The sequence below is a fragment of the Siphateles boraxobius genome, unplaced genomic scaffold, assembly GCF_051911475.1.
Source record: "Siphateles boraxobius isolate OS27281-9 unplaced genomic scaffold, OSU_SipBor_1 81, whole genome shotgun sequence".
Lineage (NCBI taxonomy): Eukaryota > Metazoa > Chordata > Actinopteri > Cypriniformes > Leuciscidae > Siphateles > Siphateles boraxobius.
Window position 1 is genome coordinate 524667 of NW_027509210.1, and position 18060 is coordinate 542726.

Genomic DNA, 18060 nt, shown 5'->3' on the forward strand with positions numbered 1-18060 from the left:
AACATGGAAAAGTGGATTGGCTTGCTTTGTGCAAATGTTTTTTTATTGAAAACAACATTGGCATGTAGTGTTCAATTTCACACTAACATTCATACTTGGAGCAAATAATTTCTCACACAATGTAACACTGTCCATTAATAAAAGGGTAAAAAAATTAGAAAGAATGTCACTTGTTTATAATAGAAATGAAGGCATTGTAAATAAATGTGTATGAGTGTGTGTTTTCTATTTGTCCTCACACACAGAATATGATCTGCAGTTTTCATCTTTGTCCTCTAGATGTCAGAAGTAGATTTGAGGTGAAACTCAAAGGCCTTTAGTTTCAGGATCAGAGACAGTGAAGAGAAATCAGAGAATGGGGGCAAAATAACAAACAAAATAATTCTGCCTTGAGAGTTAAAAACATTTTCTCAAAAAAACAAAACAAATCAACAACAGAAATGTGCACTACACTCGTTCCCTATCTAGCCACAAACCAGAAGTAAGCAGAGGGATACAACAACAATGGCACCTTCCAAAAGCCTCCTGACAGCTTCCGAAACGAAAGAAAACGAAACAATCAAGATGGCAACTGTGTAAACGGTGAAAGCTTCACCAATAAGCAAACAGTAAAGCAACATATTAAAGCAAGGAGCCAGAGTGGGAGGAGCCAGAGTGGGAGGGGCCAGAGTGGGGAGTGGGAGGGTCCAGAGTGGAAGAGTGGGAGGGGCCAAATTAGATCAGGAGACACAAAACGACAACAAAAGAAAGAAAACATACCACAGTACAGCGTAGTTATGATACGTCTTTGGACCTAACATAAGTGATGGTTTTTGGAAATGTAAAGTGTGTGTGTGTGATTGCTTTATTTTATGTGTGTGTGATTGTTGAATTATGGTTTAAGACAGTGGAGTGTCAGATGCTCAGGTTTTTCTTCTTAAAAGTTGTGAGAGAGTGTGGATGTGATTCAAAAACAACAAAATGCAGTTCACATGCTCACCCGTATACGGCTGAACTACACCATGCAAACATGTAAAACATCTCAAACACTCTTGTTCTTGTTTCCTGTAAGAAATAAGTTATGAAATGAATGTCAGCGAAGGCATTGCTCAGTGTTTCTGCTGTAAGAAACCAGTTCAACCAGTTCAACACCAGCAGATCTCAGAGACGCAGTAAATATATCGGCTCTATAACTCATCAAGGTGAGTAAAACATTTCATCTTTATGGTCTATATAAGAGGTTCAGTTATCTGTTTAAATCCGGATATTGATATTTGTATTAAACTGAAACTTAAGTGTAAACCTGTATTGCACAATAATTATAAAAACTAATTTAAATCCTCTTTAACTCTAAATTGTACTTGTTTTGTTTGCAACAGTCATTCTACAAAGAGAGTTTAAGAGAAATATCGTATGGCATGTGGATCAATCTACAGAAGAAGAAGAGAAGATAGAAAGATGGCGTGTTGAAACCTGAACCAGGAGGAGAAAGAGCGAGAGAAAGAGCGAGAGAAAGAGTGAGAGAAAGAAAGAGCGAGAGAAAGAGCGAGAGACGAGCTCGAAGGAACAGCTTTCAGATCGACAGACCGAACTGTGAGTTTCAGGATAAAACACGTCTTTCATCATCAGATCTGTGTCTGAATCAGTCAAACGCTTCATTCCCTCCACATATAAACTATGAACACAATCATTTAGACATTTGTTTATCCAAAGAAACTTACATTGAATTCATAATCTGACCAATTCATGAATCAGCTCAACCTGAGAATAAAACCCATGACCTATAATCAGATGTTTGTGTTTTTAATTTGTAGATTCTTGTGATTCTGAGATGTTTCTGGAGAAGTCCGAGATGAGGTGAGAACTTATGAGAATGAGCTGATCCGTGTGTGTGTGTGTGTGTGTTTGACTATGTGTTTGACTACTTTGACTATCCATTTGCACTGTTTTTTTGCCAAACACCAAATTTCAAACTCATTTTTTGCCACTTTATACTTTTTCCATGGTGTAAAAACAGCATCAGCATCAAGATGACATTCAATTATTGATGTATTGACTGTAAATCCTGTTTGGAGGATCTGCAGCATGTTGGTTATATAACTATCCGTTTAATTTTAATTTAATTGACTTAAGATTATTGTATTGCAAATCAAATATTGCATTATTTAACCCTACAACAGGCAACGTGACTCACGCACATCGTTTTCATTGTCCTTTTTGGGGCATAAGAACGATTTTTTCATCAAATCCTTTGAGCACTTATGACAGCCTGGTCTGTCTTGAGTATGCTGGTCACATAATTTGCTTCAAATTTTTTGTGATCAAATAGTCAGCCTGACCTAAATCCAACATGGCTGCCAGTGGTGCAGAACATTCAGATTTTGAGATAAGTAAATATATATTAAACTTACTTTTCTTCTGAAAAAAAAAAAAAGAATACTGCTAACATTAATTGTGAACATTGTCTTAAGGTGCTGAAGGAGAAAATTAAGTAATATGTTGTTCATGTTGTCATTTAGCACGTTTTGAAATGTATGTAACTCCTGAGACACGTTGCCTGTTTAGGGTATAAAAAAGGGATTAAACTATCTCTATTTAAAATGCACTATTCAAACTTAAATGATTGTAATTCAAGTACATGTACAACAAATATGTAATTTGTATTTTGCAGGTGTGGAAAAAATAAAATGTAGTTTGTAACAAAATATTTTGAGGGACTGTATTTAGAGTATTTCAAATACTTAAATACTTAAGAAAAATCACCATAGTAAATGATTTTGCCATATTTTCGGTCTGATGTTGGCAATGGCAATGCACGAAAATCACGTGACACCCTGTAGACTGGGCTCCCTCCAAGAAGTGAATGATTTTTGAACTCTTAAAAACGGCATTAAGGTAAACAGTTTTGTGAAAAATATACAGTCTACACACACATATTGCACACTGAACGGCATTATAGAGAAAATAATTGTGCCTTATGAGATCAATGCACTGTGTTGTCATTCATAAAATTAAAAGGACATCATAGGCCCCACCTATTATGAAACAGCGCGTCTGTCGTAACTCCACTGAAATCTCCATGCTAAGCAAGCGTTCACAATATAACATCCATCTGCAGTTTTTCACGTTTTTAAACGTATTACATATGAGAAATATTGATATTGATTTTGTATAAAATAATCATCAATCCTATTGTTTTTCAGTAATTGCGCACGCAGCGCGATTCTACTATGGAAAAGGCATACGCAGTCAGGGCAGTTAGAGTCTCTTATGTAAAACAAACCCACACATATTATGATTAATATGATTAATCATATATATTATGATTAAAATGGAATTTTGATTTTGTGACGAAAATTCTCGGTCTGTTATCTTTACACAAAAATTGCTGCAAAAGATGCTTTCCAACAGGTTTTATCGTAGTTTTTGTCCAACTCCATTGACTTGTATTGGATGTTCTGTGAGGTACAGTATTACTCCGCCGACGGAAACGGAAATGGGGTTGTTTGTATTCTTTCTGTAGTCTTCCAGTCGCGGTATCGTAGGCTACGCTATCCAAACATTGGCAAAGGTGCATTATCGCCACCAACTGGGCTGGAGTGTCTATTATTCAAGCTCTCAACGGAAGAATGTCCGGTTGTGGTGCTAACACAGAAACCAAAAATTCTCGGGACAGCAGCATTTGTCCAAATTTCAATCTTAACCGTTCTATTTCATCAGAAACGATATTAAAACAGGGCTTTAAGTGTAAAATACCGAACTTGTCCTTTAAGGCACGAGTAGAGTAACGGTGATAATATGGCTATGTAGCCAACATCAAACACGTTTTGCTATTAAGGGCAGCCTACCACACCATTGATGTGAACTAAGCTATGCCATTTACGTCAGAGTGAGCTATTTCAGGCCCTGTAGAGATTTAGTGAAATGCCCATACTTTTTTATTTTGCTACTTCGCCATTTTGAATTTACACATTTCTCATTTGTGTTATTGCTACTATTTGTGTTATTGACCTTTCAGTAATAAAAAAAAAGACTTAAGATTATTGTGGGAGTATTTTTGTATTTTCAAAATACCAGAGCTGCCAACTCTCACGCATTGAGCGTGAGACTCACGCAATTGACCCAATTCTCACGCTCTCACGCCACACCCCCGATTTCTCACGCTTAAAGGTATAGCGGAGGATCTTTCCGAATTTTAGAGAAAACCCGCCCTATCCAATTTTTTTAAAAATGCACATGCGCAACACTCTATTTGCTTCCGAGAGGGAACGCCTATTATGGTGAACACATTGTAATAATCGAAAATGAACACACAAGGTTTTAGAATATTTCAGCGTGATAGCATTTACCATTTTGTCATAAGGCTACTTTAAACAAATTGAGATGTTTACCGTGTCTACGCGGTGCATGACTTGTGCCAGGGCTAGCATCGCTAATCATAGCTTACATTAACTTTTACTAGCAGTGATTTTAAATGGATTTCTCCAAATAGCACGACAAACTTTACCTGTCTAGTAGAATCTTCGCGACTGCGGCATCAGTGGGAAGCCCAACCTGTGCTTTTAGCGCACGCCAGCGTGTGAAATATTCACCCAAAATCACTCTGGTCTTGTTTCTATATTCTGCAGCCTTTCTCTTCTTATCATACACTTCGTATAAATTTTTTCTCTTTCGACCCTCAGCCATTTTCAAAGGAATGGCTGAAACCTATGGCTGAAACCGTAACTCATCACATATAATACACCTGAAAGTGCACATGCGCAGAAAGCGAACGGCCTTACGTAAACATATCACCAGAATGATTGACACTTAGGTGGACCAATAGTATAGGCTACCCACCCGGAAAAAGAAAATCCTCCGCTATACCTTTAAGTGTCAACCCGGTCGGTCAAATGCCTGAAAGATGAGTTTATCTATATATCTACCTGTTGAGCCCCTCGCAAACGACTAGTAATCCCGCAAATTAGTTCAAATATCCCGTAATCTAGAGCGAGCGTGCATGCGAGACAGATATTGTGCTCCAAACCGCACGCACGGCAGAGAGGTAAGCGAGCGAGAGACCTTGCGTGTGCATTTGTGCCCACCTCTGGTCTTTAGCGTCCTTGTTGGCGCGCCCAGTTCCCATCCTGGAGACCCGGTTCGAATACCGCTCGGACAAGGTTGAGTAGGACCGGTTACATATGTGCGCTCTCGCTGCTCTGAAAGCTTTTCCACGAGCACATTTCAGTATGGTGGCATTTCTGGTGCGTGTGTTTTAGGTGTTTGCAAGGGTCAGTGGTATTTATGTACATATGGACATCAGACGTCACTCCAAGCACAGACACAAACACTGACTCTGACAGAGGAACTGTTCACTGATGATCTCGAGCCGCCTTCAGGTCGCCATTTACAAAATGTTTTATATTTAATTTGTATTTTGCTGTGTTTAATAATTCTTAATGGATCTGTATCTGTATGCTGTAAGGTTAAAGGGTTAGTTCACCCAAAAATGAAAATTATGTCATTAATGACTCACCCTCATGTCGTTCCAAGCCCGTAAGACCTCCGTTCATCTTCGGAACACAGTTTAAGATATTAGATTTAGTCCGAGAGCTTTTTTGTCCCTCCATTGAAAATCTATGTACGGTATACTGTCCTTGTCCAGAAAGGCAATAAAGACATCATCAAAGTAGTCCATTACCCCTTTTCCACCAAAGCGTTTTGAGAGCCGGTTCGGAGCCGGTGCCTGCGCGCGAACCAGTTCTTTGTGTTTCGACAGCCAAAGAACCGGTTCTCGGCCAGGAAAACTGGTTCCAAAGCGGCACCAACTCTTTGCTGGACTAGAACCAGAGAACCGTTCTTTTACCACGTCAGGCTTACGTCGGGGGCTGGAGGCGCGTTTAGATGTGTTCGAAACATCTTTTCTGACCGCAAAGCCAGGAGAAACATTTGCAGAAACACGATGTAGTCCGCCATTGTAATTGTTATGCTTGAAGTTGGCGCAAGCGTTTCTAGCTTTTTTTAAAAATGTTTTATTGAAAACATTATGTAAGCAAAGAAGAAAACAGTCACAAAATAGAACAAATAAACGGAGAGAAAAAAAAGACAAGACAGCTAGGTGTACATAACTAATCAGAAAAGATTACATATCAAAGGAAAAGATTAAAAGACTTACATATTTCAATTGTTTTTAAAGCCTTCTTGGTTCACGAGTTAGAGATAATCCCAAAGTAATGTTGTACTTGCAAGCGTTTCTAGCTGAGACGTAAAGCGACGTACACAGTGACGTAACGACGTCGTTCGCTGGGCGCTCTAGAAGTGGAAAAACAAACAGGTTCTGAGGAGGTTCGCAAGTTGAACCAACTCCGAACCAACTTTGAACCAGCACCAGTTCCGAACCCGTTCTTTTTTGGTGGAAAAGGGGTACATGTGAACTAACCCTTAAACCCTTAACCCTTAAACTAACCCTTTAAGGCAGATGGTATAGTGGTCTGTTGGCATCTCCATGTGGTCCTATTTGGTATTGCATTTTTCTACCCCTGAACGAAAAAGCAAGCTGAATTCTTGTTTTCTTTTTTTAAATGAAAAAGGAGCCATTTTCTAATTTTTCTACTTTCAATATTAAATAAAAAAACACTGAATGAATGATACACGTATTGAGGGGAGCATTTGAAAATGATTAAATATATTGTGAACTTGAAATAATGATCAAGTGACAAAAGAATCGACAATTAATAAAACATTAAATATGATTGTAAAATGATACTAAACTGCAATAGAGAATGTAACAAACTGGGTTCATTTTCCCACTCAGTGATTTTAACACAGTGTAAATGTCTATTCACTACTACATTTAGAGCCTTGACTCACTTTATGTTATAGTGTTTGTTGTTGTTGCTAACTTTACATTCTTCATTATTTTCTTGAATGACTGCCATGTTATTAATCTCAGGAACATATATTGCCATCTCCAGGTCAAACTGAAGGACTGATTGTTTCCACAAACCAGTGCTGATCTGTTTTCAATGTTAGTTTAGCTGCGGTATGTCAGAGGAGCGAGGAAAGATGAGTCTCTCGGAGAAACAGAGGTAAGACTGCGTCTGTTTTCACACAATCATTCTAAACTACTGAAGTTTTAGATTCTTCCTGTGAAGAACTAAGCATTGTTTTATATTCGCAAATGCTTTGCAGAACTTCTTAATTAAAAAATAGCATAAAATATCATTATTTTGTGGCCGGTAGATGATAAACATCTTTAATCTGAAAAGGAAAATAATATTTACAGTCTTAATCAATATTTTCTGCCTCTCCTTCAGCAGTAGTGTTACATTGCAGTACTAAAGTAGTGTTATAGGCTAAATGTACATTGATTTTTAAAATTAAAATGTATGTAAAAAAATTCTAAGTTTACAGTAATGATTGTGCAAATGCTTCATCAGCATTCCGTCTGTAAAGGACTAGAGAGAGTTTGTGCCGTTATCAGACACAGATGAACTTCTGTAATTAAAATTTTTTCTTGTCTCTATTTGTTATTAGTGAAAGATCCGGCTCACATGTGTCAAGCTCTGTGTCTGTGAGGAGTGACTGTTCAAAGCATGGTGGCCTACTGAACTTCAGTGAGAAAAAGACATCTATCAAAAGGTATTTTTATATTTTTTACATTATAGAGTTATAATTTCTACACAATGTGATGAAACTTAACTAAATACAACTATAATTCACAGAAAACAATGTCCGCTAGTCTGATTTCCTTTTTACTGAACTCAGTCTGGATCTTCTTTCCAGTAACACAATTACACAGAACGCCACTAGGGGGTGTACATTTACCAGAAAATATCATGCAACCAAACATGAATAAATCCATCTGTAGGAGCCATTTGTTGGATGGTAAAGTTTTTCGTCCACTGGATGGTGCTGTGGCTGTGTATAATTAGAGCACCTGAGCAACAAGTGTGTGCGTTGGTAATAGTTTTTTGACCGCACAGCAGAGTGACGCCCGTTTCACACATACTCCGTTTGCAGTGCGTATGCGGTGCGTATTTTTTTACGCACCCATGTTAACAGGTTAGAGCGTTCACACTGCACGCGGATGCGGTCCGGCGATCCGTTCCAGGGGCCTCATTTATAACCGTTGCGTACGCACAAAACAGGCCCTGAAAGAGGCGTACGCCACTTACGACGCACAAGTTGTGATTTATAAAAACAAACTTGACGGGAAAATTGGCGCACCTGCACGCAAACTCTGACCCATGCGTACGAACATTTTGGAGATGGAGCAGTTTGGCGACACCGATGGTGAGCTGGAGTTAAATGTCTTTTTGGTCACTTTTAGACAGAAAATCTAAAGAAAATTATATACAGAAAGATAATACAAATATAATTTCACAAACCAAGCCTATCACATGAAGCAAACACCCATCCCTTCTTAAATGTCCGCGCCAGCGAGCGCGCTGGGCCGTTTAGTGAAACTGACGCATAGCATAACACATCTAAAACCGTAAATCTTCATTATAAGTCCTAATCATAAATACAGTTGATTTATGATTTAAACTTTGTTTTACTTCTGTTGTAAAGATTTAGATTAAATATGCCATTCTGATTAATGTAGTTAAACACTTAAATTACATGAAATCATTACTGAGAAGTTACAACATTTTTTATATTCAATAAATAGAAATATTTGTTGTGGATGCAATGCTTTCGAACACTTTTCCTCTTGCATGCTGTGTTTTAACGTTTTAACTAAAGAGATAATTGCTTATCATGATAATAGCAGATTGTCTGAGAAAATGGTTTCGTGCAAATAATGCACAACAAGGTCTATCTGTTTCCATTAAAAACATAAATCAATTAAAAATACTCTTTGGCCAGTGGAAAAGATTAAGAAAAACTTTCTCCGAAATGTATTCTATGCTATTTGATTTATTTATTCAAAAACAAGGCAAGGATAGGCTACTAGTTTTTATTAATGTAACTAATGTGACAGCACAGCCGCATTTCATATTTTCCTAATGTCTTGTACCGTTAAACATGTTATCACGTGGATGAATAATCATATGCAAATGATATGCAGATGAGGATATGCATTGTAAAACTAGGCGTTGTAAGCTCTATATATGGCTGTTTCGGGGAGGAGACGCATGTGCGCACAATCTTCCGCTAACTGGGATTTATAAAGTGAATTATGCGCAGGTTCTGGCGTACGCACGGTTTTATAAGTCTGAATATTTTTTTGAGTACGCCATTTTTAGCTTTTTGGCGCACGTACACTTTTAGTAAGGATCCTACGCACAGTTTTATAAATGAGGCCCCAGGTGCGGTGTATACCGTGCGGTGTATACCGTGCGGTGAGATCGTTTCCGCACCGAGTCCTGCTGTGCTGCACCGCACTCAATTAAAGTGGCAGCGCATTGTTCACATTAAAATAGACATAGATTGACAAGAAACTGTAATAATTTCATCATATACGCATACTTACAGTTAATGTGTTCTACAGTTACTAAATTACAGGGTCAAGAAAAACAAAAAAGTAGTCTCAAAAGTTGCAAAATGCCATCATATATGATTTTTTCCCCCTCAAAAAATATATGATATCTATAGGCTATATTTTGGGGAGGAGATCGGGGGAAACTACATGTAAAACAAAGAATCACAATGATTAAAATTAATTTTCATACTGTTTCAATGTCTTCCCATACAGAAATGTAATGTATGTCAATATAAGTAAATTACATAATGTCAGTGCCCATGTATTTCTGCTGCCTATATGAGAATATATGCAAAATTCAAATATATAAAACACATAGACATATATGAAAAATATATTTCAAAATATAGCAAAAATGGTCATTTTCATGTAAGTGCCATATATTTTCTTGTATATGCACATAAATGTTAAATATATGTAAGACGCATACATGTATATATGCATATATGTACTTATTTCAATGCATCAGTATCACATGCATGTATGTTTACATATTTATTAAATATGTGGGAAACAAATATGTATGTCAAACCAATACTATAGCCTACTGTAATATATGCAGATATATGGTATCATATATGGATGAACTCAAATATTTTCTTCACATGTTTGGACACATAAATGTTTATATATGTTGCAGGCATATATTGTGTTCTCAGATAAGTCAAAAATATGTATAGTTATATGTCATGCTATTTAAAATATAAGTACATATATAGCCATATATTACATTTTTGTTTTGGTTAAACAATGTCAAAGTTAACGTTTGGATTTAAAATCAAAATTACTTAGCCATTTTTGATTTTGTGGCACACAGAAACTGCGGATCAGTAGCGCACTGCAAACGCAGCATATGTGAAAGCAATATAGCGCGTGCTGCTCCTGTACCGTATACGCACCGCAACACGCACCGCATACGCACTGCACACGGAGTATGTGTGAAACGGGCGTGACTCGTGGATTTCTTATGCTGTCCACAGGGTATGGCTTTGTGTGTGCGTACGAGGAAAGGCCACAAGAAGTTTTAAGACAAGTTTTGAGATCATGTTTAATGGAGCACAAGTAATAAAGAAAAACATTTGTTTGCATCTACATCTTTCTGCATGGACTCATTTTGTTCTCCTATTATCAACGGCAACGGCATTGGAAAGTCAATAAACCATCGATCCAGTCATGAGAGGGACAAATACACAACTATACTGTATTTAATTACCATTTGTAACATTAAATGTCCTCTTAAAATGAGACTGAAGTATCTCCTGTAGTGAAGTGTTTTTTCTCTCTGTTCTTTGTTTCATCCGTGATATTTCAAGTTCACATGTGTCCAGCTCTGTGGCTGTGAAGAGTGACTGTTCAAAACATCGTGGCCTACCAAACTTCAGTGAGGAAACACCATCACCAACCAAAGGGTATTTCATGCGTTTCTTATTTTTGGGCACAGACTGTGTTAGAAAGTGTATCAATGAATAATTAGCATAAAGCTGTATAGTTCAAATATTTACTAGAGTATATTTTGCTAAAATCATTTACTAGAGATTTCGGTAATATATTTCCTGGAAATGCAGTATTTAGATTTTTTTTTTTTTTTTGCTAACAGGCTTAAATATGAAACATTAGATTCAGATTTCCAGACTTACAGGAAACACAAGCATTTCACAGAGAATTTCCTGTGGATCTTCCAGGTAAAAAAAAAAAACTTATATTTTTATAAATATTTAATAGTTTGACTATTTATCATGTTTTCCTGAAAAATTACTCAATAGAAATGTCATTTCTAATTATTTTTGACCATTTACTTTTCATTTTAAGAACCCATAAAATAAGAACGAAATGTGAAAAAAGTTTATTTTTATTTATTCATAATTACAGCTAATTAAAATGTTTGAGTTTTTACTTTTATTCTTTTATAAATATAGATGTACGGTTTTATTTTATTTAAATTTTTACATTTTTTAATTATTTATTTTGCTTTGTAGGATCTTGAGAGCAAAATAATCACCTTACTGAAAAATGAGCTGGGAACGTTTAAGAAAATATTACAAAACGAGAACACACAATCCTTAGTGGAGGACTTTAATGAGAACAGATGCCGTATTAAAGAAGCAGCTCTTGATCTCACACTACACTACCTGAGAGAGATGAAGCAAGATGAAGCTGCTGATACTCTAAAAGGTTAGAGACTCATGACCATCTGGCAGATTAACACCTATAAATGTATGAGAGAAAATTAAGATTAAAACTGTCTGTTTGTTGTTCCTGTGTTTAGATGAGCTGATCTTTAATCATCATCTTAAATGTAGGCTAAAGGAGAAGCATCAATGTGTGTTTGAAGGAATTCCAAAGCAGGGTGACACCACACTTCTAAATAACATCTACACACATCTCTATATCACTCAGGGTGGTAGTGAACAGGTCAATACTGAACATGAGGTCAGACAGATTGAAGTTGCTTCCAGGCATCATGAAGCACAAGAGATACCAGTTGAATGCAATAATTTGTTTGAAGCCCCTGAACAACACCAGGATATCAGAACTGTACTGACAAAAGGAGTTGCTGGCATTGGAAAATCCGTCTCTGTACAAAAGTTTGTTCTGGATTGGGCTGAAGGAAAAGAAAATCAAGATATCAGCTTCATATTTCCTCTTCCATTCAGAGAGATGAATTTAAAGAAGAAAGAAAAACAAAGTTTAATGGGTCTTATAACTCTATGCTTCCCAGAGACAAAAGGACTGAGCCTTATAAGAAGGAATAATTTCAAAGTGCTGTTCATCCTTGATGGATTGGATGAATGTCGTCTTCCCCTGAAGTTTAAGAGTAATGAGACGTTGACTGATGTATCGTCACCAGCCTCTCTGGATGTTCTCCTGACGAACCTCATCAAGGGAAATCTGCTTCCTTCTGCTCTCATCTGGATCACCACTAGACCAGCAGCTGCCAGTAAGATTCCTCCTGACTGTATCAACCGTGTGACAGAGATACGAGGATTCAATGACGCACAAAAGGAAGAGTACTTCAGAAAAAGATTCAAAGATGAGAAAATGGCCAATGAAATCATTGACCATGTTAAACAATCAAAGAGTCTCTTTATCATGTGCCACATCCCAGTCTTCTGCTGGATTTCAGCCACTGTTCTCCAGAACATTTTAGAGGAGGGAAAAAAGAATGTGAAAAACAATCAGTCTGACGCCTATAAAACACTGCAGGAATCAAATACTGAAGACACTCCCAAGACTCTGACACAAATGTACACACACTTTCTCCGCTTTCAGATCCAGCAGAGCAGACGAAAGTATGATGGAGAATACACACCAGATGTTTCCTGGGATAAAGACGCCATCCTTTCACTAGGGAACCTGGCATTTCATCAGCTGGAAGAAAACAACCTGATCTTCTATGAATCAGACCTGGAAGCCTGTGGTATTCACGTCTATAAGGCATCAGTGTACTCAGGCATGTGTACCCAGATCTTTAAGGAGGAAACAGGGATCATTCTTGGTACCATGTACTGCTTTGTTCACTTGAGCATTCAAGAGTTTATTGCAGCCCTTTATGCACATCTGTTTCTTGACATCAACAAGAAAAGTGTGTTTGTTCATGACTCTGCACAACAGGAAAACAAAAATGAAGTCATGATTGATTTGCTCAAGACTGCAGTGGACAAGGCGCTCGAGAGTGACAATGGACACCTGGACCTTTTCCTTCGATTCCTCCTCGGTCTGTCACTCCAGTCCAATCGACGACTCTTACGGGGTTTATTGACACAGCTAGATGACAATGACCAGAGCAAAAAGGAAATAGTTCAGTACATCAAACAGAAATTAGAATCTGATCTGTCTCCAGAGAGATCGATCAATCTGTTCTACTGTCTGAATGAACTGAACGATCAAAGTCTGGTGAAAGAGATTCAGACCCAACCTTAGCAAAGGAAGTCTCTCATCTGCTGATCTTTCACCTGCCCAGTGGTCTGCTTTGGCCTTTGTGTTGTTGACATCAGAGGTGGAGCTGAAGGAGTTTGAGCTTCAGAAATTCAAGAAATCAGACGAGTGTCTTATTAGATTATCAACAGTCATCAAAACCTCCAAAAGAGCTCTGTAAGTCATTTAATGTGATTAGTCATGTTTTGGTCTCATCTCATTCATCTACACTGCTCTATAGTGATTCTTAATCATATACCACATATTTTCAGCAAAACATGAACTTCGGTTAGCGAAGGACACTATTTATGTTTGTTTTATCTAGTCAATTTTTCCAAAAATACTAAGATATAGAAAATACTAGTTAACCTGTAATGTCAGTGTAGCTCACCCTCCTCACTGTATATTTACTGTTAATCAGTCCCTCCAGGATTTCACGACTTTTGTGTGTGATTTTTGCGATCAAAATGACTGATTTTGTGGTGGTAATTTCCAGAAATTTGTGAGAAAATTTGCGATTTTTATATTTTATAATTAGGACATCACATTTACCATAATAGTATTATGTCAGATGCACAGTAGTCATACATGACACAAATCACAAACAAAATGCATAAAGCTTGTTTATTTGGTCTAATCAAATTCTTTTTTTTTTAATTGTGCTGTATTGTTGTTGCTTGATTAACATTAACAACACTGACAACAGCAGGTAAATTAGGTTACTGTCACTTTAAGATCTACTACAGTAATGACAAATGTCACAATCAGTTATTACTGATTGTTTTACGTAAATACTCGCCAAGATGAATATTTTGAAGTAATTGTAGCTATGTGTATTTGTTCAAGCGCTATAAAGAGAATTCAATATTCTAACGCTGACAGGCGGTGACACGCAGTCAGTCAGTCAGTCAGTCAGTCACACACACACTCACACACACACACACACACACACACACACACACACACACACACACACACACACACACACACACACACACACACACACACACACACACACACACACACACACACACTGCAGTCAGAGACACTGTCGCTCGACTGGCTGAAATTAGTTCTCTTTCACGGTATACTGCACTTTTAATAATTCTTTTTAGTACCATCGAGCATATCATACTATTTATGTCATGTCATTCAATCATGTTAAACGAGTTAATAAGTTTTCCCTAGCCTACTGCCGAATGAAAACCTTGGCACTTATGTGAGAGGGCAGGTGAGACATTTTCTTTCGCCATGTATCTGACAGACCGCTTACAGTCATCACGCTTGCGCAACATCTGTATCCACGTAAAAATGCATTGAAACTTTAATTAAACTAGAGATATTTCAATTGGGTGATTATAATTTAATGTTTTGTGAGGTATTTTTCATTTTTGTGATTATTTTGCGGTTAAATTAGGAATTATGCAGGATCGCAAAAAAATGCGACATTTTGATTTTGCTTTGTATTCAGCGATCGCAGAATCGCGGAAAACTGGAGGGACTGGTTAATGTAAAAAAATGGAAAATATTTAATATTTTTATACAGAGAATGTATTCTATATGTTCCATCCAATTCTTTGATTTGATTTATAAATATTGTAGGTTAAATTATTGTGACTTAACAGACAAAAGCTGTTCAGCTCTGGCTACAGTTCTTGGATCAGATACCAATCTGAAAGAGCTGAACATGAACAATAATAATCTACAGGATTCAGGAGTGAAGCTGCTCTGCGCTGGACTGAAGAATATAAAGTGTACATTGGAGATACTGAGGTAAGTGATGTGTCAACAGACAAAAAAAAAATAACTCAACCAAAATGAAAGGTGTGATTTGTTTTAGATATTCTCTTTACAAAATGTATGTATAAGAATGTGTTGTTTGGATGTAAGGCCACATAAGCACTGTAAAGTTTCAGGTTTGACAACTGCATTTAAATGTGAGAGTGAGTCCTGTAAATTATCTTTCCATGTGTGTAAATTTTCGTAAATAATCGTTCCCTAAATAATCTTTCCATGTGTATACGGAATGTGACTCACTCCCAAAATTGCAATGATTGGCACTGTGGTAACCATAATGTTCTGACATCTCGCGTGTTTAGTATCCTCTATTCTGACCCAAAAAAATATTAACGCGACAAAAGACTCTTAGTATGTCTGTTAGCTTTCACGAGGACGCCGACGCACTGAATCGTTCTTGGTTTAAATAGTTCAAAGTTACTATTAGATTTAATGTTAGTACCTTGACAAACTATACATCATTATAAAGATATAAGACTCAAGTGTCAGTATTTGACCACTATTTTATTCTAAGAAACTTATAGTGACAGTTATGTATAAATTTGTGTCAGGAGTTATGTAATGAAAAAATGTGTCGATACCTTTAACCCTCTGGTGTCGGCAAACACGCCGGCTTGTTTTGCTCTATTTTTTTTTCACATGGCAGCAAAATAGACTTAAAATACTCCATCATTTATGGTCATACAGACTTTAGAAATATGAAAAAATAAACTGTTAAATGTCTTATTTTTTATGTGTCCAATTACAATCGAAATAAAACATTGTGCTTTTGTAAAATAAAGAAATAAAAAGGGTGTTCTTTCTGGCTCTCCGTCACCGTGGACTTTTTTTTTTTGGAGCACGTTTCTAAACTTAAACAAAACTCAGCGAATACTATTCACTCTGGCATGAGCAATATATCTTTATAATCATTTAAGTGTGTACTTTTAAATGATCTAATTCATAACAAAAACAAATATTCTCTGTTTATGTAATCTATTTGAAAAGAGCGATGTCAGTCGTTCTCATTTCAACTAATTATAGCAGATTATCTTATGTGACACGCCCACGGAGAGCGCGCGCTATTCAAATGCAAATGATCTGAGGCGATCCATGCAAAGTGTAACGCCCCTCATCAACTCGATAAAACACACCAAATTTAATCAGATTACAGTACTTTACATCGCCTTGCAGGCTGTGAGGAATAATCTTGGGAAATTTACCTCAGAAGTACTGGTTTAAATTCATTTCGAGGAACAACGGATCCATCTGAGAAGAATAGTAAGTTTTTTATTATTGTTCTAATCGCGATATCCTAGTGTATGTAAACCGCAAAAAGACTGTTTAAATATGAATCGCGTGTATGTGTGTGAATGAATGGTACAGATGTGCGCTGTTGTTTACTACAGCTCACAAAGACTGTTTAAATTAATTATTTAAAATTTTAATCGTGTCTGTGTGTGAATGAACAGCTTTTACCAAACTATATTGCTATATATGAATTGCGTGTTTAAATATGGATCGCGTGTATGTGTGTGAATGAATGGCACAGATTTGCGCTGTTGTTTACTACAGCTCGCATAAAGACTGTTTAAATTAATTATTTAAAATATGAATCGCGTCTGTGTGTGAATGAATGAACAGCTTTTACCAAACTATATTGCTATACTGAGATGAGTAAAAATCGACTGAAATGTATTGAAATAAAATGTCTTTGTATAAGCAAATTATTAAACTGCAAATTAAAATGTATATGCCCTAATATATAATAAAACGATATGTTACAGACGCAATATGAAAGACAGCATTTTGTTGACTAGTTTTGGATAGATTATACATTTTTACTGTAAAATAGACTACTGCCACATCAAATAAGCTTTTGTTCGCCAATTTCTGCTCAAATGTTAAATATATAGTATGTTTTGTCAAAATAAACTCATCAACTAAGATGTTATTATAGTGTTTGTTCCAATGTATGTTATATTCAAACTAATGAATCCTTAACTTTGAAATAAGTATGATAAAATTTATACTTTGAAAAAAGATTACACTTAAAATATGGTTATAATTGTTGTTGATTTACATGTGAAAACTTTTTAATAAAATAGCAAAAAATATATTTCAAGGTAGATGTAAGCAATATCTTAATAGGTCAATATAAGCCTTCTCATTAAATTATTTATTATTGAGTTTTTTTAGTGACACATTTGGGGAGAGGATATATTCAGAAGAGGGCAGTATAGCCCTATGTATGATTTTTTGTTTTTGTTTAAGCAAATAGCACTAAATAGACTGTTTTTAACTTTTTTATACTTCTTGAGTTGAAAAAACAGAATAAAATGGGTTTAGTTCTAATATTTGTATAATTTTATATAAAAAATAAATGGTGTATAATTACATTGTTAGAAGATATGAGACGTTTCCTGATTCTTTTTTTGACATGCCTTTAAACCCTTTCCATAGCAAAACCGTTTGAGATATTCAATATCCGTTCACAATTTAGCATCTTTAAGGTATTTTCATCATGTTGAAAAAGTTTGGTGTGAATAAAATAAACCACTTAGGAGGAGAAGCTAAAAACTCAAGAGTCTGAAATATCAAAAAATCCACATTCAGATCAGCCCCAGAAAAGGCGCTAATTTTGAAATGAAACTAACGGCTGCACGGGCATTCATAACAGAAAATTCTCCTGAAAATCACATTCAAACCAAAATATCTGACTTCCTGTTGGTCGGAGCTAATGACTGTAAATTAGAAAATTGTCTGGCTCGAGGAGAACAATATACATACCGATTTTTGTTACTGTAGGTAAAACTAATACCCCATTTTTGACTAAAGGTGGCGCTACTGAGCCCCTCACCACGCCCGTTTCTGAAACTTTGCACATGTCTACTAGCTAATAAATGAGATGTGTCTGTCGAGTT

General features: G+C 36.4%; 1 pseudogene across 1 annotated transcript in view; it reads left to right on the forward strand.

Moving 5' to 3' along the window:
- The first annotated feature begins 721 nt into the window (after positions 1-721).
- LOC143730782 (NACHT, LRR and PYD domains-containing protein 3-like) overlaps positions 722-18060 on the forward strand; it is a 38141-nt pseudogene continuing 20802 nt past the window's right edge. Inside the window, exons 1-10 of the transcript XR_013200609.1 lie at positions 722-1181; positions 1359-1572; positions 1794-1836; positions 6933-7046; positions 7495-7599; positions 10759-10854; positions 11043-11127; positions 11422-11617; positions 11712-13537; positions 14963-15133. The product of XR_013200609.1 is annotated as an NACHT, LRR and PYD domains-containing protein 3-like (transcript). The remainder of the gene's footprint in view (positions 1182-1358; positions 1573-1793; positions 1837-6932; positions 7047-7494; positions 7600-10758; positions 10855-11042; positions 11128-11421; positions 11618-11711; positions 13538-14962; positions 15134-18060) is intronic.